This window comes from Rhynchophorus ferrugineus, unplaced genomic scaffold (genome assembly GCF_030347505.1).
Source record: "Rhynchophorus ferrugineus isolate W39M unplaced genomic scaffold, kcgeb_rfMv2 rfM4, whole genome shotgun sequence".
NCBI lineage: Eukaryota > Metazoa > Arthropoda > Insecta > Coleoptera > Curculionidae > Rhynchophorus > Rhynchophorus ferrugineus.
The window spans coordinates 48,528,417-48,549,111 of NW_027472583.1; positions in this window are offsets into that span (position 1 = coordinate 48,528,417).

A 20,695-nucleotide genomic window follows, 5' to 3' on the forward strand; every position below is an offset into this window, starting at 1 on the left:
AAATGTTTATAATTTTAATATCTGTATCTCCTTTCGACAGTGTATTGAGCATATTCAATGATTATGTTTAATAAAGTAAGCTTCTTTTTGATATGATCTCAGAGAAAAACACAGAATTGTTTTAAGCATCATTTTCGTAATACTGACCCCAAATATTTCAATATCTGTATCAATTTTTCAATATATTTATAATACCAAGTGATCCGTATGTTATCATTACTTTCAGTACATGAACTATTGTCAAGAATGTTTGAGACCCCAGCAGCGAATACAGCTATCGCCTATTCATTAGATCGCTTGATAAAAGTATCTAGTTTATCATAACCCTTAATAAATATTTTAATAAAAACATAAGTGTATCAATTTACTCCGTAAATCAATTTACATACCTAGTATCAATAATCCGATCATTCTAGTATCCCTATCAATATTCCTGACTATTTATTATTATACAACAAAAACTGAACTAATTTATAAACATCAAACAAACAATTATGATATCTAATTAAAATTTAATACTATAATAATAATAAATTCGATATATGACATCATTTATATTGTTTATTAAATGTTCTATTGAAGTACCGCATCTTTTAATAGCAAAAAAGCTAAAAACCTGGAACTAGAACCAGTAAAATCAAATTATTAATAGCACTCCAATCTAGCCAAAGTTTTAAGACGTTGTACTAACAAGGTATGTCTCGAAGCTTCAAAAGTTTATAGAGTATGAAACTTTGAAAATATGTAGAATATATACAGGTATAAACATATATATATAACCTTTCTCAAAAGAGGTCTTCAGATTTATTGCGATTGTTCCGTTTTATGTTGTAACTCATTATTTTTAAGGACCTAGGACTTAGTTGTTGAAGAAAAGCTTTTTATTTGTACTGACGTATAATAAAATAAATAAAATTGTATGTTACGGCAAATGCAATTATATTTAATTTATTGTAATATTCTCCTTTTATGATTTTAGTTATTATATTACCAGGTAAAATAATATTAATTTTTAAAAAATGTTGACAATTGTCTTCTTTTGTTTTAAAGTTTTTTCCTGTGCTGTTTCTATTTTTATAAAATTAATATACATGAAAAAATTTTCATATAATATATAAAACCTTAAAATATCTACGAATTTTCTGACATCTAATTTAATTTCTGCCACAAAAATTAAAAATTAGCCATAAACAGTACTTGAAGAAATAATACATGTGTGGCGGTCGCCACGATCCTTTAGGCCACCACGAATACATCAACAAGTACAATGGTTGACAACGCCGATGAATTGGTACCATGCAGTTCCAGGGTATAAAAGACCATCACGACGACGTCTCGCTCTCTTCTCTTTTCTCCATCCCCCTGTAATAGTACCACTTCCACAGCGCTACCGTACTTCCTCTACCTAACCTAATATCCTGTCAATTCTCCCGTCGACCACTTGTATCACTCAATATCGAAATAAACAAGTGATAATTAAACCAGTGTTTTTCAGTTCTCGTGCAAATTCCTTCCAAAAATAGTAGTGAGTGTTCTGGCAAATGATCGCAGCGGCAGCCACACATTTTGACCGACTGACCGACCCGACGAACATTCCTACACATGCATAATTTTTCACACGATAGCTTTTAATATACACAGGTGTTCTCTTTCAGTCTCAAAAGTTTATTTGAAATCTTACTTTCAAAAAACTGGCGTTAATATATTTTTTTATAGTTTTAAAGCAAAGGTAAAGAAGAAATAATAGTAAAAAAATAATTACTAAAATCGAAACGAAAGGCTAAACATAGTAAACTCCTATAGTAAGCTCTGGGGCAATATTTCGCCGGGGTCAATCAATGTTGGCTCTGAAAGCACGACAGTTAATGGTTAGTTTAAATGGGTTATATAGAAACCTCTAGAAAAAATAGTTTGTTTTGATTGGTCCTCCAGTTCACATGACTAAGCTGCAACGTCATATTCACTATTATATCAAATATATAGACAAATATAAGTACAGAAACATAAAAAATTAAGAAATATAAGTATAAATATAAATGAAAAAAAAAAGTTTAAGAGCTCAGTTCTCCAGGAAATATCATCAATTTCTTCTATAACGCCTTCTACCTTTTTATATTTCTTTATATTTTATACAATATATTAATAGTACTTTAATACAATTTTATGGGAATATGATCTATTAGAATTCTAGTTTTGTTAATACCTAAGAGTATTTTTTAAAATTTGATCTTGAATGTCATTATGGATTGGATAATTAAAATGCTGAAAATGTAAGTGTTTTTTAAAATATCTCACAAAATAACTGATCTGTTATTATTATGGCAAAATGTAGAAATTAAATACAAGAAATAGCTTTAAAATATCTGAAGAAATTCATTGACGGTGAGCACTTTTGAGCACCTTATACAGATACTATGAGTTGGAAACTCCGCCAAAATAGATTTGTTTGAGAAAATAAATCCCCTTAAAGAAGCAATTACATTTTTAATTCATAGCACTCTAACAAATATTTTCTAATTATATAAACAGATACTAATTAACTATTACCTTTACACAATAACTAATACATCTTTCGAAGGGCTGGGTAGAAAAATCAGTCGAATTTCTATTTTTTCTATGGTGTTAAGCTAGACTAAGATCTATCTACGATGTAAAATTTAAGTTTTCAAACATATCTTAATCATACTGATTTCCGGATCTACCCGATTTTTTAAAGATTCTGCATTTTTACCGTTTCTAATTAAAATTATGTTAAAATCCATATATTCCAAGAATCTCTCCATCTTATAACTTTTCTTCGATTTTTAAATCCACTAGCCCCATAACTGTCTTCCTTAGTTAAAATTGCATCCATATAGCCTATAATGCACTAACCACCATTTTTCTTCAATAATGAAAACATTTATACTATTTATATATTCTAATAGCTAAAATAAATTAATTTTGCATTATTCCCCTAGACCAACAGATCCCATCTTTTTGGCCTTCTAATTCTATTTTGTATTTTCGCATTAAATTAGAGATAACCATATTGTTATTTTAATTATTTACCTGTTCAGAATTCGAATTCGATCTGTTGAATTATATCCGTAACATATGTCCTTCTTTAATATTTCAACAATAATCTTAGCAGTCTACATTATCTTATAGTTACCAACAAAATATTTACATGGACTTTGTTTCTTAAAAATAATATCATACAAATGTTATTAGAGCAATTTTTGACGTAACCATAAGGTTTAAAATGAACGTCTGGAACTGACTGATATACGAAGTGAAGCCTTTGACTGGCATCTTGTGGATTTAATTATTGCATCACCCAGGCTGATAGAATTCTCCACAGGTGCGCTTTATAATAGTTTCAATCAAACCATTTGTCTCATTTGTCAAGAAATCTAGCATATTTTTGTATAATATTTTCAACACATCAAGTCAGCCAAGAAACTTAGCATATCAAAATAAAGAAAAATTTACTTACACGTCGTTCTAGAAATTTATTTTCTAACTACTGAAGGTTAGAAAAAGTGTTGTCATAAATAAATTAAAAGCAAAGATCATTTCTTTAAAAGAGACGAAAAAAAGTTTAGAAAAGTAAACAAGCCTTTTTTTGTCTTCGTCGAAATGCCTACTATTTTTTGATTACTGCATTGTATATTAGAATTGCCGTAGCACAAATCTTAAAGATAAATGTAATAATAGTTTTATTCGAAACCATCTAGCCAAATAAATCTTTGTAAAGTCTAATATTTCATATTACAAATTGATATTGACATCGGCCGATAAAATCTACCCTAACATTCTTAGTATTTACTGCCAAAGTTGGACGAGACCTTGAAAGACAGCTAGACCTCAAGCTCCTTTTTGGGGCATAATTAAATCCCCCAAAAACGGATTTATCAGGTCATGAAGGGCATCTGTCGCCTGTGGCCTCATTTAATTTATGGTACCATTACGCATTTCAAATATTAATTGATGTTATAATTTACTTCATATAATTAAGCAATTTGTAGAATGAATGGGCCTCATTTAACACTAACACAGCTTATAATATCAAATGTAGTAATATGAAAGTAAAAACGTATCTTAAATTGTTTTATTGTTTAATTTCCATATAATTTTTTTCAATTTCTTCATATAAAATGTGATAGATATATTATAGAATGATTGGTTGCCCTGATCGTACAGCTTGTTTAGGGTACTGTGCAAATACAATAGTAGTCACACTCTTAATAATTATACTTGAGAAAGTTAACTCACAGTTTACAAACTTACTGTTTTTAACTGAGTTTCCATGGTACCCTTTAAGGACTCTTCCCAGCTCTGATGACTCCAGATTCCAATACTCTAGAGCTATGAAACTGAGCTACTACAATACGCGTTTGATGGCCCTTTACCTTGAACTGCAAGTACTTAAAATAGTTTATGGCTAGGGATCGTTGACTACCTTCAATTCAAACACTTCGAACAATTGGAGTAGTTTATGGCTAGAGTCCCTCGAGCACCTTCAATCCACCTTTTGTAATCTTACAGCTTAAGCGGCGATACTCTTGTCTGAACTCCATCAAGAAACGATTTGGGTAACTGCGAAACGATTGACAATCTAACGTCAACCTGTTTTCTGTTCTTGGTAATTAATTTAATTCCGGTTAATTGCATGAATTCAAAAGTAGACATCCTTGTCCTTATGATCTACCCTGAATCCAACTGACTGCACCAGTTATAATATGTGAAAGGGTTTTAAACAAAAAAACTATTTTTTTATATATTATGTAATACACAGGAATTCTAAAGCACTAACTAAAATTAATATTTATAATAACATATATATTAACGTATACATAAAGTTAAAGTATTAATCTACCAGAAACAGACTAAAATAAATTGATGTTTATGACATCTCCAAGCCTGAAAAATACTATGATCTAAGTTTCCATTACTTATTTCAGTCTTTCGAAAGTTTTCCCTTAATGGATTAAAATTGTGGTCAAGATCATTCTATTCCGCTTCAGTCCTCCCTTCTAAGAGAGAAAAACACAAAAAGTTTTATACTGATGGACAAACTGACATTCAAAACTTACTTTAATTAAAGTTAGTAATCGATCCGGAAAAACGGAAAGCCTAACTTATTTTAAAAAATTAAACACTATTATAAAATATAAACTCAAATTTTATTTCAATGTTTTATAGCTAGTCTAAATTAAATAAAATTAAACGCTATGTATTGTTTATTACAAAATAGTTTAAATAAAGATGATCATTAAGTTTTTGAAGCCAATTCGAGAACATATTGACATTGCATCATTCATAAGTATGTCAAAATATCTTGATTAAATTGAATTTCAGCTAATTTAAAATGAACTGATATGAAAATTTGTATCTAAAAATATTGCAATTATAAAAAAAATAACCTCCATCAATCATCCATCCATCCATCCTCCGTCGCATTGTAGCAACCATCCCTCAGGCAGTTATAAAAGCTATATATACTACTAAATAATACATTACCCAACAATCGTAATTAGGTTTAAAATGTCATTAATCATAATTTATGTTTTAATTAATGTATCATTGTTAATATTCAGCCACTATTGAAAAACAGAAAAAATTTTGAAGCTGGTTAACTACCAATCCAAAGTAAACCATCAAGACTAACTTCGTCAGATGGCAAAAGCTTATATATGTGAGAAGACTTATCCTCTATGCTTTAATGATGAAGATAACAACAATATACTGGCTTTACAATTGTTAACAGTTAAATAAACAGTTACCACTAACTAAATACTAATTACAAATACCCATTAAATATAAAGTAAAAATCATTAACACTTGTTTACCATACAAGTTTCTTTCATGTGTTGAAATCTTGATGTTTTTCATAGTATATTCATTCGTTTGAACATTATTATATTAGGTGAATGTATTCTAATGTTTTAATCCTGTTTTTAATCCGGCCAAAATTTATTAACATAATAATGTTTTTCCGATTACAAAGTAAAAGGAATCATTTTAAAACGATATGCTAATAACATTTAGTTTCACTGTGTTTAAAATAATAAATGTCTGAACATTAAAACACATTAAAATATATGCAAAATATCTAAATAACTAACGCTCACTAACCATTTAATTAAATCTAATTTCCATCAAGTTTCAATTATAAACAAAATATTAGTGTAAATCAATACTCCACTGGACATTATAACAATGTATCATAAATAAGATTATTTTCAGAACTGTAATAACTTTAGAGCACCGAATATAAGTACGCATGATCTTTCTTTACTTTTATATTATAAACATAAATATGAAGTAATAAATAAGCTAACACATGTTTGTATATGAAAATCGAGAATATATTAATAAAACAATTTTGAAATTTATATTTGACGTTAGCATATATATATTAAAACAATAACGAACACAAATAGGTAATTGATTTTTTACAATTTAGAAATTTGTATTAAAGAAATGTATTTACAATTATTAAACTTAATATTGGTTTTTCAGAAGTTGAGTCTATAAAATAAATAATCAAAATTTACTGTTAATATTTCATAATTTCTTTTATTTGTTCTATGTGTTCCAATTATGTAGTTAGTTTGATTTTAACTGCTGCATTTTGTCATTACTTCATTTACGTATTCATATAGCCTTTACCCTTTATCTTCAACCAATTTTCAATGAAAAGGGTGAAATTAATAGTATATGAATATAACAAGGAATGTGATTATTACGATAGATACTGCTAATGCCAAGTATTTTTGAAATATAACATTGTTAAAGTATGTACATAAATAAATAAATAACTTTATTGCACTCACTTCGCCTAACTCCAACCTTGACGAAAGTGCAACGCATACAAGGGACAAAGGCAAAAGGCAAACCTGCTAAATACGCTGTTCCCTAGAGCCGGTAGGAACTACTTTTGGTGGCATTTGTGTATGCTTCAGATTTCTTAGTTATGCCAATAAACCATAATTACGACATATAACCAACAAACAACATATAATCGTTAATGGCAATAATTAATAGCAATGATAAACTATTTTAGGATGAACTGTGACATATTCAAAAAGTAAAAAGGATGATGACGTACCAGCTCATGTCCTAACACTAAGAATAATGGACGTGCAGTGAGGTAAAGGGAAGCAACCGTGCGAGATCCTGCCACTAAGGTGGATCTAGAGGATCACTCGCTAAGATTAAACTAAATCTCAAATAAATAAATAAGCAATGCACATTATAATGCACTCACATCTCCAGCTCCCTCTATAATGAACGTGCAATACGCACAAAAGAAAAAGCCAAAAGCCACAGACTAATTTCTGAGAGTATATATTGCTACCACTAAGAGCTAACAGAAACCACTTTTGGTGACGTTTCTGCATGATTCAAATTATTCATAAATCATTACTACACATCAGTAACTTTGCCCACTTTGGCGTTAGTTCCTGGTTTATAAAACAATTATAATTTATATTTACAGTTGCAATCATAAAACTATAATCTTTAAGTTACCGTAATTTAAGAATTATTGGAAAGATACGAAGATACAATGAATTAATAAAATAGAGGAGAATAAAATAGATAAATATATAAATAAATAAAGTTAATCAATAGATAAAAGAATATAGAAAATAATAAATAGAGAATAATAACTACCAAATAATAAATAAAGAACAATAAATAGAAAATAATCAACAGAGAACAATAAATGAATATTTTAAATAATAAACGGGAATTAATCATTTCAGATTGGATGGCACAAAAACACAGTAAAATAACCGGAATAAGAAAAAAGTAGTGACTCCGAGCACCGCGTCTTCACAAATGAACTGTTATAAAGTTGTAACGTACCTTGGACATGTTAAGATATCACATCTGGCAAATATAGCCCTCCAAGAAACGCCAACAGTGTTGCCATTCATGGTAATTATTTATATTGCTAAGTATTCGCAAAGGCGACAAACTCCACAATAAAAAAAGAAGCGGAAATCCCGCCTAAATAAAAGGCCTAACATATCAAATGACCAGATGGAACTCTAAAGTACCATAGATATTCGGAACGATACAAAATCGCCTTAAATAGTACATGTCTGTGTTTAAAAAAAAAAGAGATAATATAAAGAAATAAAACTACTTTTTACAATAGTTGAAATTATTTGATCTATTTGTTTCACGCGCAAATGAGTAATCCGTATTCAAATTTGTAATTAAAAACTAGACTCGATATTCTGTAGTCTTTAGCAACTGGATATATGGTCTGATAAGAAAACGCCAATAGAGCGAATTCGGTTTTCGCGTGCGTCATTGAGGTTCATCCAGATGTGATCGTGAATATATCGGTAATGTCGGCAAGACAAACCCTCTATCAATTAATCACCGTGCCACTATCGCATACATATATGCTAGAGTAGTTTGGCGCGAGTTCCAGCTTTATTTGTTGGTCGAAATGTTATTCAGGTGTTAATAAAGAAACTGATAGGGAAATGATTAATGAGACGCCATGGCTGTACTATTACTTCAAAATATTCGGCAAACTAAATACAGCTGATTTTGATTTTGTACATTAAAAAGATTCAATTTATACATTAAATATTTTTAATTTATTATTTTTTCAGTTACAGCTCAACTTTAATAGCAAATGTAGGCGAATAAAAATTATAGTTATGTTTCCTAACTCTAAAGCTATAATCTATATAATATCAAATTTTGAGTTTTAAGAAATTAAAATACAACTGGTAACAAGAAATGTTAACGTAAATTTGATTATTCGATTGGTAATTATGTCAAAATTATCGATATGCTGTTAATATTTCTCATAATTGATTGTAGTCATAGGCACTCAAAATATTTTAACTATGCAATGAACTTTTTTTAATCGTATAAAGCTGGTGAATAATGTGCCTGAATGATTCGGTTAATATATCACTCCTGTTAACTTACTATTCAATTGAGGGGTTTGATTTATTAGAAAATTCAAAAAGTATTCAAAAAGTTAAAAAGGTTTCGTACATTTTATTTCGTACAACTTTCGATATTAATGTAGCAGGCCTTTGTTTATACCTTGTAATATTTATTATTACAGTTCATCAAGTTATAGTTACGTTCAATAACAACTGGTTCTTCTCTGATGTTTCCCCAACACAATGTCATTTATAACACTACGGTCAATATTTCCGAAATATCTGCCCAGTTGCGTCTGTTTAAATTTTGAAAAGTTGAAATAATTAAATCTATTCCTAAAATACAATTAAGTGGTTTAGCCGATCGAGTGTAGCAGAATCTGAATTTGTTTCTTCGGAGTGTACCCTAAATCGAGGGTACTGCTATATGTTCTAAGTTGGACCGAAATCATCCTTTTGTTGACCATATTTGGTCACCAATAGAGTAGTAAAATATTTGTCCATTGTTCTAGGTTTGATTACTCACTAGACATACTGAATTGCTACATTATATTGGACCGAAACCACTACTATATGTTACTGTATATGATATCACGGGGGGAACTTTTATGTAATATATTATCAATACCTTTAATGAGTATTCTAATGCCTCTTAATTGTATATATGTACCCAACATATAAGGCATAACATATACAGAATTATTTACTTACATCTTTTTATCGTGATTTTTAGATAAAATTTCGAAAATATATATAAGCAGGTAAATAGGTCCAGGAGGCAAATAACTAGGGTAAAATTTTAGAAATAACACATTTTATTTAAAAAAATATTGAATAAAATGAAATAATAAAAATAATTTCAATATACCGTTTTATTTTTATAAAATCGCCATATAAATAAACATTACCATAAAAAAGACCAAAATCATTTAGATCAAACCCAGCCAATATAGTTAAAACCAAATAGAAAGAAAAGGCCAACACTATATATGAAAGCAGTGAAGTTCTCCTAAAAATCTTCAAATATGATCAACTATGATCACTACTATTCTTGATCCCCAAACCCCATTAATGAATTGACTACTTCGAGCTTTCGATTAACATATTGTACATTTAATAGCCTAAAATGAATGGATTATCGTACTTTTAAGTTGAAAGAAATCTCAGTCAATACATCATTATTTGTACAAAACAATAATTTATTTACCTATACTGTTATATAATGATACATCGTATTTTCCTTGTCATTAGATCATTAGGGTGTCGTTGATAGTTTTATATTTTGTTTATTTGATCCAGTCCCAATTGCTTTCCAGTTATTGTATATTTCTGTATATCTGGTTGTATTTCCAAATACCATATATTTTATCCATGACATCCCCTGTGAAGTGATATCATATCAATATATATCATATATATCATAAATCAATAAAGATCTTATCGATATATGCAGTTCTCAATGATCAAACTTGTATGTATCAAATGTATCGCAATCACTCACTTTCAATTTTGGCAACATCAGAGAATGTTATTATTTTGACTGGCACATCGCAAATACATCGCGCTAACTTCTTATTAATTTCTGCGTCTGAATAATAAAAAGATAAGGAAGATACAAAGAAATTCTCCCGTTTATTTCTTAATTTTCCAGCATATATCATGCAAGGCGCTCCGCTAGCCCCAGCCCTGTTCAACCTTTGTATGGCTGATTTCTCACTCCACAAACATTCCCACACAGCATTTTATGAAGATGATACAGCTTTCTTTACCACTTTTCCAGTCCCAACACCATCTGCGACAGACCTCAAGCCCAACAGAACCAGGCGATTGTGTGGTACAAATCCTAGCGGCTGCAGATAAACCCGAGCAAAACTGAAGCTCAGGCATCGCGAGGAGTTCCGCGCTTATCGCCTCCAAAATGGATAAAGTCCCTATCCCCTGACTCCAGAAAGTATCGTACCTCGGTCTCCAATTCGATCGTAATTCCAATGGTCAGCCCAAATCCAGCACGATATCTGCAAAAGCAATGGCGTGTACAGTCTACTCTTCCCACTCCTCTGCAGAAAAGTAAACTTCCAATCCCCCAGAAAGCGACTCTGTATAAAATGCTAATCCGTCCCAGTCTGCCTCTTCGGAACACAGGTATGGTACAGGTACGTCTCTAAGAGACAACTTAAACTAGTTGAATTATTCCAATCCAAAAAAGTCCGTGCGTTACTCAGAGCCCCATGGCTTATGAGGAACGTCAACACTCACCTCGAATCAGGTATCCCGTTCGTGAAGAGTTTCACGAACAAACTCAGTGTAAGGTTCTCCTTAGGTACCTTAGAACACGATAACAATTTAATAAGACCTTTACCCATACAGAAACCCCGCTTGATAACCAATTACGACAATCCCAGTCGTACCTCATGGTCTCTGTCGCCCGCAAAATTTCCTTATCCCGAACCTGAAGCGACATCAGCAAAAGACCATTTGGTTCTGGCTGGTCATTCTGGAACAGGAAAAAAACCTATATATGTCTATGGTATCTGAAAATGCCCTTGTTAATATATATCCTTTCTGTTAATTCACCTAGTTCATTTTTATTTTTAATGATTAGTTGTTTATTTTTTGTATATTCCATCTCAATTAGGCAGACGTTATCTCGTATTTTTTTATATTTCTTGCAAAACTTCTATTCCTAGAATCCATTATATTACAAATGTATTATTATATTCCAGTCATAATAGCATATACTAATGTTAATAAAATTTTTATATATTGAATTAAGTAAAACAAGATAAAGAGGTTTTCTGAAAAACTTCCAAACAGAAGGCTATGGATGACTGTATTAAATACAGTGAGTCTTTTTTCTGATAACTGTTTTCAAACAAATATAAATAAATGTAAATAACAGTCATACTAAGATAACATAAACCCAAATATATTTTTTAAAGTTTCTAATTAATATCAACAGTAAAATCAAAATCGCTCTATACAAATGTTTTCAATTTATTAAATGTTTACATCATGTTTACGATCAACATTCAATAGAAACCGTTGTCTGTCCTTCGTTGCAAACGGTCCCTTTTGGGATGTAATTAAATCCCGCGAAAGCGAATCTAGCAAGCCGTGAAGAACAACTGTCGGTCGTGGCCTGCTGGGTTTGATTTATCGGGTTTTCCACAATCAAAAATCCAGAGATATCCCCAGATATTTACAGCAAATTTTGAACACTCCTCCACTATATACGACAATCATCTATTTATTTTCTTGGCTATAAGCGTGTAATATATTACGAGTGGTGGATAAAACACGAAATAGTTAGAGCACGAAGGGAAGAAAAGACAATCAGCGTCGGGAAAAGACGAATCCTTTTAGGACGTAATTAATTCCCGTAGAGAACGAATCAAGTAGGGCGTGAACAAGAAACGTCAGCCGTGACCGACTGGATTTGATACATCGGCGTGGCGAAGCCAGAACGTTCGATATCTCATAAATTAAAATACTGTATGGAAGGGATATTGATTATATCGCACTATTTTTCGAAAAAACTTTTTCCTTTTAACCGACTTCAACAGAGGAGGGGGTTTTATGTTCAACTATACATTTTTTTTAATGTATGTTCACCGATTTCTCCGTCAATTATGGACCGATTTTCAAAATTCCTTTTTTATTCGAAAGAGTACACTTTCGAAGTGAAACTAAGCCAGGATCTGAGGGCGGAATCCGGAAAATTTGAGGGAAATCCTCAAATTTCAAAGCCATGTACAAAGTTTTCACATAATTTTTATCTAAAATAAGAAGTCTAAAAAAGACATTCCGTTTGCTTTTTAAGCACTAACCCTATCATATGAGAAGTCGCACAAATATTGCAGACAACTGCTTCTATGGTGTAATGCTCGCAGGTTCGACTGATGACGCGGGCAACAACTTTTTGTTGTTCTAGTTTGGGTAGAACATTTGTCAAATCCCCTAGACTAGGTAGCGGACCCTGGGGACTGAAGCGTTCTTTATTTTCAATCATTGTTTCTTTATTCATATTTTTCCTTATACGGGCTGCACCTTTACTTGGCCTCATTGCAATACTTAATAAAATAACTGCGTAATTCATTGAGTCAATATCAAACACTAAAAAGAGAAAAATGAAATATTTTTATCAAAAAAATTGAACCGACTTCAAAAAATAAATAAGGAACTCACTAAGCGGTAAAAAACAGTCAAACTTCAATTCATTAAAAATAGAAGTCTTGAAATAAAATATGTACATAATAATCCTTGTAATAACTAAATTATGATAATTTAACAATGTTCTAATCAAACTATAAAAAAAAGTTTCCCAACAGGAATCAAACCCGCAACCTCCACGTGTAAGCTGAAAGCTCTAACCATCACATCATAGAAGCAGTTGCCAGCAATATTTCTACAACTTCTCATATGATATGGTTAGTGTTTAAAAAGTAAATGAATGACTTTTGCACTATACGTCTTCAGATTTTCCGCCACACCAGTTCAGCAATAACTTTATACGAAGTATCTGATTATTTTAGATAAAAAAATTTGTGAAAACTTTGTACATGCTTTGCAATTTTAGGGCTTCCCTCGATCTCCCCGGATTTCACAATCATATCCTGACTTGGTTCCAATGTGACCACTTCGAAAGTGCACTTTTTAGAATAAAAAAGGGATTTTGAAAATCGGTCCATAACTGACGGATAAATCGGTGATGGCCATCGTCAAGGCCAAGAAAATAGTTGCTTGACCGACACCCCGAGTTATTAATTTACAGCAAGCTTATTTTAAATAACCAAATACTAAGACCAGTTTGAAGCTATGAAATTCAGTTGTGTGGCTACGTTAGTAACTCTGAATGACCAATACCCAAGTGATTAAAAGGTTTCACAATAAAACGCCGAAATGTATTTTGATTTCGCATCGGTATGTTCGCGTTTTTGATCTGTATAGCGATCTACAAATTGAGATAGTCACAAAAATTATCAAAGAAATGGTTATTCCCATCAAAGAACTACAGACTATAGAACTACCTCAACACGTTAGCGTCCTGATTTCTAAATGTGCATAATGCACATAGACGTAGAAAGTGTTAAAACCATCTGACCTTACGAATATCTTAATACTAAATGATTCAACAATCAAAATATCTTAATCTAGCTATTTGTTAATATGTTATAAAATTAGTCGTTAGTTGTACATTAATTTTAATAAATAAATTAATTAAAAGTAAAATTATGTCGGAAATCATTCGTTCTCTTTTATAATTATAACTTTATTAAATAAAAATTACTTTAAAAAAAACTCATGATTTTCTAAATCTAAACATTATTAACATATACTACTCTTTCTCATATAACATACAAAATAACTTTTAAATAAAGTTAGATAATATATTTTCCAAAATTATATTTTCTAACTTTGTTTTCACATACTCACAATTTTAAACTATCTAAGTAATGTATATATAGACTATAATTTGACTTTAAAATAGCTTTGGCGAAATTAGTTCGATGCACCAAATAAAATCCTAGCCTTTTACTGTTCTGCAGGGACGTTAACGATACCATACAAACGTAACATGGGCGCATTTAAGCCATAAATTAGCTTATAAAAGTAACTTAGCGAGGTATAAATTGGCAGAAAAATATTCGGAACAACAATGGCTTATGTTGATATCAGAAAAACGGAATAAATCAATCTTAATAGACTTATTATTATGGCGGGCGGCATTCTTACGCGCTGCACGAGCATTAATAAAAGATTAGAATATTATGCTGTAGTTCTTTTTGGTCCTGTGAAGCTAAAGAATATACGGTATATACCACATTTTAAAAAGGGAAATACGTTATTAAATATAAACGAAAACATTATAATAAACAATGTGAATCCAAGTCCTTTGTTCTACTTATTAGAAAAGGAAACTTGTTTTAGTTACATACAAGAAATATATAAAAAAATATATAGAAAAAATAAATAATTATTTTAATTACATACAGGGGATAGACAAAATAATATGAACACCATGCATCTGATAAATCTGAAAAGTATTGTATATGTTAGCATGTATTGTTAGCACTGATTCCGTGTAATGAGACTTGTATGTATTGCTCAGTTTATATGTCAACTCTTGTGGATTATAATTTCTATATATTATACGATTTATTCTGCGACGATTAAAATAAGCTATCGGTGAATTTATAATCATTCAGAGATCGAAAGAGGGCAAATAATTACTCGGTTCACAACATCATCTGCCATAACAGCAGCCGAGTTTTTTAACGTTTAGAAGCATCAGTATCCACCGTAATGACCGTATACGCAAAATATGATAAGACATCACTAATGAAAAGGAATAGTGAACGAAACCAAAATTTAACTGACAGAAATCGACAAACATCAAGTAGGTTTGTGTCCAGACAACATAAAACTACCGTGACAAAAATGATGGCAAAACTCAACACTCCTTTGAATAATAATGATTTGAAAAAACAGTACGACGGAAGCTTTACATAACTAATATACATGGAAGGGCTCTGATTGAAAAACCCTTTATTACTGAAGCCATCGCTAAGTTGCGAAATAAGTGCTGCTACGATTATGCCGCTTGGACCCTAAATGACTAGAAGAATGTGGTATTGTCCGATAAATGGTCGTTTATTATTTCCTACAATCGGTCCAGTTTATGTATATAGAACCCAAAAAAATCCTACAATCTTGACTAACTGCTTCCTATGATCAAACATATAGGAGGTTCCGTTATGATTTGGGCTGCAATATCATGATATTCAGCTAACCCTCGCATTCATATCACCGGTCGAGAGCATCAAACCTCTGGCCACCACAATCGCCAGACCTCAACATAACTGGACCGTTATATGGAGTTTTTGAGCAAAGGGTGAGGGGCAAATTTCCAACTATAACATCATTAAAGCAATTGACGAATTTTTTGCTATAAGAATTAAACCTGATTCAGTTGGAAACTATTCAGATGTTTTACGAATATAATCCGAGAAAAATTTGCAGCAGTTTTACACTAAAATGGTGGCTATTTAGTAACAAATTAATATGGTGTATATGTCAATTCATATTATTTACCCTTCCTCTGTATGTTATGTCGTGCATTCAGTATTCAGCTATTAATTCATATGAAACACGTAGATCCATGTTTCAACTGTTTGATTCCAAGTGGTTCCAAGGCAAGTTTTTATATTCTAAGCTTTCTTTCAGATTAAAATATGAATAGATTGTTAATGCATAAGTGGATCCGACAGGCCACCACTTCTTATTCTTGAAATAAGTTTTAATTTACAAGTTGCATGGCTGACTGGCACCTACTGCACTGATGTTACTGAAAGTGGCCTGAAAATGCCTTGAACTATTGAAATATGGAAATTTTTAAATTCGCAAAAAATCACTTAACTTTGTCTGTCGGAATTTAAGCAGAACTTGAACTGTAAGCAATTAATACGGAAGGGAATACTGAGGAAAATAAAATGGAACAACATAAACTATACCGATCAATGCTATAATAATGTATAGGCAATATGACCTTGGATAATTTTTTTTTATATAAGTTCAGATATTTTATCACACAAGTTTTGAGTATTTTTCGCGTATTGTCAAGATATACAATAAAATGAAGATTTCAAATATCTTACTTTTATAAATACAGTTGAAATCGAAGAAAATCCTCAAATTTCAAAGGCACAATGTTTTCACTTTTTTTTATCTATAATAATCAGATATTTGGGTATAATGTTATTGCTGAACTGATGTGACGAAAAATCGGAAGTCGTTCAGTGCAAAAGCCGTTCAGTTTGCTTATTTAGCACAAACTATAGCATATATGACGTCGTAGAAACTGCTCGCAAAGCGTTTAGCTCCCAAACAGAGGTCGAATGTTCAATTCCCGGCGGAGATAATAACTTCTTGTTGTTGTTTACACAATTTGTTTGCTGTTTACAATATTGGTCAAATCACCTAGACTAAGTAGCGCACCCGACGTTTTGAAGCGCCCCTTAATTTCTATGATTGTTTCAAAACAAGTTCCAAATCATGTTTAAAACAACGTCGTCAGCTGACAGCCGTTAGAAGAGCACAGTGCTGCCCACCATACATAAACTCGAAAACTAGAACTCGAAACTCAAGCTTGTTTTACTAAACAGATCACTAAACATATAATGATACAAAATTGGGTTTAAAAATTATGCACTTAACTGATTTTTTATATTTTTCTGATGATTTATACAACAAAATATCTTGAAAAAAAAAACAATTAATTTGTCTATACATAAGAGTAAGCACAATTACAATCATATTTAAGAATAATATAGAAACTAAACACATTTATTCTAGCAACGAATTTATGATAAAATTTAAATTTATATTTCAGTAAATAACTTGTACCAGGCTGTTCGTTCACAAAAGTTTCGTCAGCTTCTTGTAACAATAACGCCCACTGGCAATATATCACGATGATCAGACGGCAGACTAAAAAGCGCAGATCGCAGATGGTGCTATCCACTGACGCTAAACCCCACTTTATCGTTGGAATATCGATATTTTATTGGCCTAGTTGCCACGGTACGATATTTAGATTTACAGCTATACATCCCGGTTGCGCTCGATGTTAATCGTAATTGTATAATAGTTTACCCCAAAACAAGACACTATGGATAATTTCTCTTAATCTATATAGATATTACAGTTTTGCTAGCTAAAATAAAGGTAATATTATATCAAAGAATTAATTATTATGATGTGTCAATAAATTTAATACAGTCTATTCAAAACAGCAGTGAATTCAAACCTCGCAATGTTGCCGCATCAACTCTGAGTTTTAATTCATTTTGACTTTGCCATACAACGAAATTCTAATATAAGTGAAATAATTAAACTGTTAAAAATACAAAATTAAATTATATTTATGGATGTAACATTACAGTAATATATATTAATGCATATATTATCAAAGGCCATAAAACTACAATTAATTATAGTTATAACAATTTGTAGGTTATGGTTGTGTTTACTGTATTTACATTAATATTTTCCATACCACTTATGAGCTAGATTTCCAGGCGCGTATTTTTTATGTAGTGCTATCCTCTGGAGGTCTGATCCACCTAATTAACAATTATATATCCAAGTAATATGTTTTACTTTCATTAGAGAGCAATTTAGCTTTTACGGTTGGTTCTTATTTCATTCGGTACAGTGTTTCCTAGTAAAATAATGTTGATATGGCTGTTTTACTCTTTAATTTGTTCTGTTACTACCTGTATATATTTTTCTCTCCTCACACATTTTAACCAAATTCTCATGTATAATGTGAACAATTACACATACATTTGTGCACATAAAGCTTTCACACTCGATCAAGAATGAATTTGCCCTATAAAAACTCATGCGAAACACTTACACTAGTTCTTTTCCGAATCATTAGAAGTTTCACCAGGCTACGATTTAATAACAGGAGACTACTGCAATAACTACCAAGAAAGAGAGTTATAAATTTCACTAACATGATCAATACAGCATTTAGATTAAAACATGTCCCAGGCATTTGGAAGATGGCGGAAATTATGATGATCCCAAAACCTGGGAAGTCAGCAAATGAAATAAAAGCCTATAGACCTATATCACTGCTGCCAGTAATATCTAAGGTTTTTGAAAAACTCCTGTTGAAAAGAATAAAACCGATCATAGAGAGAAAAAACCTAATACCAGCACACTTGTTTGGGCAATTGAAAAGGTCCACAGAATAACAGATGTTATTGAAAAAGCCTACGAAAGTAAAAATGTATGGTCCTCTATATTCTTATATATAGCACAAGCCTTCGATAAGGTTTAGCATGACTGCCTTGTTCATAAACTATAAGAAATTCTACTAAAACAACATACCGAACTATTAAAATCGTACATTATAAGCAGAATGTTTAGAGTCAAACAAGAAGAAGGTTACTCTACAACAAAAGAAGCTAAAGCAGGTGTACCACAAGGAAGTGTATTGGGACCCATGCTTTATCTACTCTATACTTGTGATGTACCACAATTGGAGAATATTCCGATGGCTACATTTGCTGATGATACTACGATTATAGTTGTCGGAGACAATAGTGAAGAAGCCTCACGAAATTACAACAGGCAAGTGACAATATAAATAATTGGACACACACTATAAACAGACCGTACAAGCACCAATAACATTAAATAATACTATCATTCATTGATGCAAAACCTCGCTGGAAGGGACATATAAAGAAGAATTGAAAAGAACTGGAATTGAAATATAGGAAAATGTACTGGCTAATTGGCAGAAAATCACAATTATCAGTACATAATAAATTACTATTATATAAACAAATACTGAAACCTATATGGACATACGGAGTTCAATTATGGGGATGTTCTGCAAAGAGTAACATAAATAAAATAAAAATTTTGAGAACAAAGTCCTGAGAGATATTGTGGGCGCACCCAAATACTATAGGACTGATTACCTACATCGAGACCTTCAGATACCCACAGTCAGTCAAGAAATCAAGAGAATTGCAAGGGGGCATAAGAAAAGACTCCACTCTCATAAGAATATTCAAGTATTGCAGCTTTTGGCTACCTCCAGAACAGGACACAGACTTAAAAGTATCAAACCATCTGATTTTGTGTAGTGTTGTGTAGCGAGGTGCATATATTAAAAAATTCAGCAGTGACATGTGTAAACATTATTTCACCAGACAGTGAGATATATACCTAGATTTAAGTTATCATAAAGACAAATTGTAGGTTAGACGGAAACGACTAGTAACAATGTAATAATTAAATAATAAAAAAACAATTAGAAGTTGATTAAAAGTTAACACACTCTTATCAATAAAAAAAAAGAAAATTGGTTTCATTGCAAATGGAAATCGAAACAGCGACATTGAGATGCGGTTCTTGATTTATGACATGCCACTTCTGCTACAGCGACAAAAAAGTATATATTGCAACACCAGGCGTTAATGAGTCATTGATTAAATTCAACGAGTCATTAACGTCATTTGCAAGTTAACTCTATCTGCTTGATGGAATTAGATCGGTGTAATATATTATATACCGCTAAAATCAAATTAAGCTATAATTGGGAACCGCTGCCAATTAGTTGAAACGCTTGAAACATGTATTGAAAAAATGGCAATGTCTCTCTATAACTATAACCGATAAAAAAGGTTCACCTCACTCTTCTACAAGCAGCCTTTTCGCATAAACAAGCAGTCATAGTCAAATTATATATATGAAATGGTTAAACAAAAAAAAACAATTTTACTTAAGAACTGATTTATTCTACGTGAAGAAGAAGCGACAAACCGTGAATGGCGATACAAAGTGTCACTGAGGGGGTTATTATCTATTAGGAAACAGACGAACCCGTCTCACCCGTTCATCATTCAGGTAGTTTTAAAATAGACGGCAGATAGTCAGGACCGTATTATATAACACCGCCATACTAAAGAGAGGGCCACAAGAATATATGTGTACGTGTAAGTGTACGTTATTCTGTTTGGAGAGCTTATAATTGTTTTGAAAATTGTTTTTGAGTATAGATTGTACCTTCGTCCGCTAGTTTACGTTTGGAGATCTTCGTAACGGCACTGTTCCTACCTATATTCCTATGGTACTACTCTACGGAATGATTTTTCAAATGTTGATAACTCAATTTTACAATAAGAAACTGAGCTACTGCAATCCGCCTTTAATCACCTGAACTGCAAGCTTCTGTTCAAATTCCGGTAGACTATGTTAATTTACAA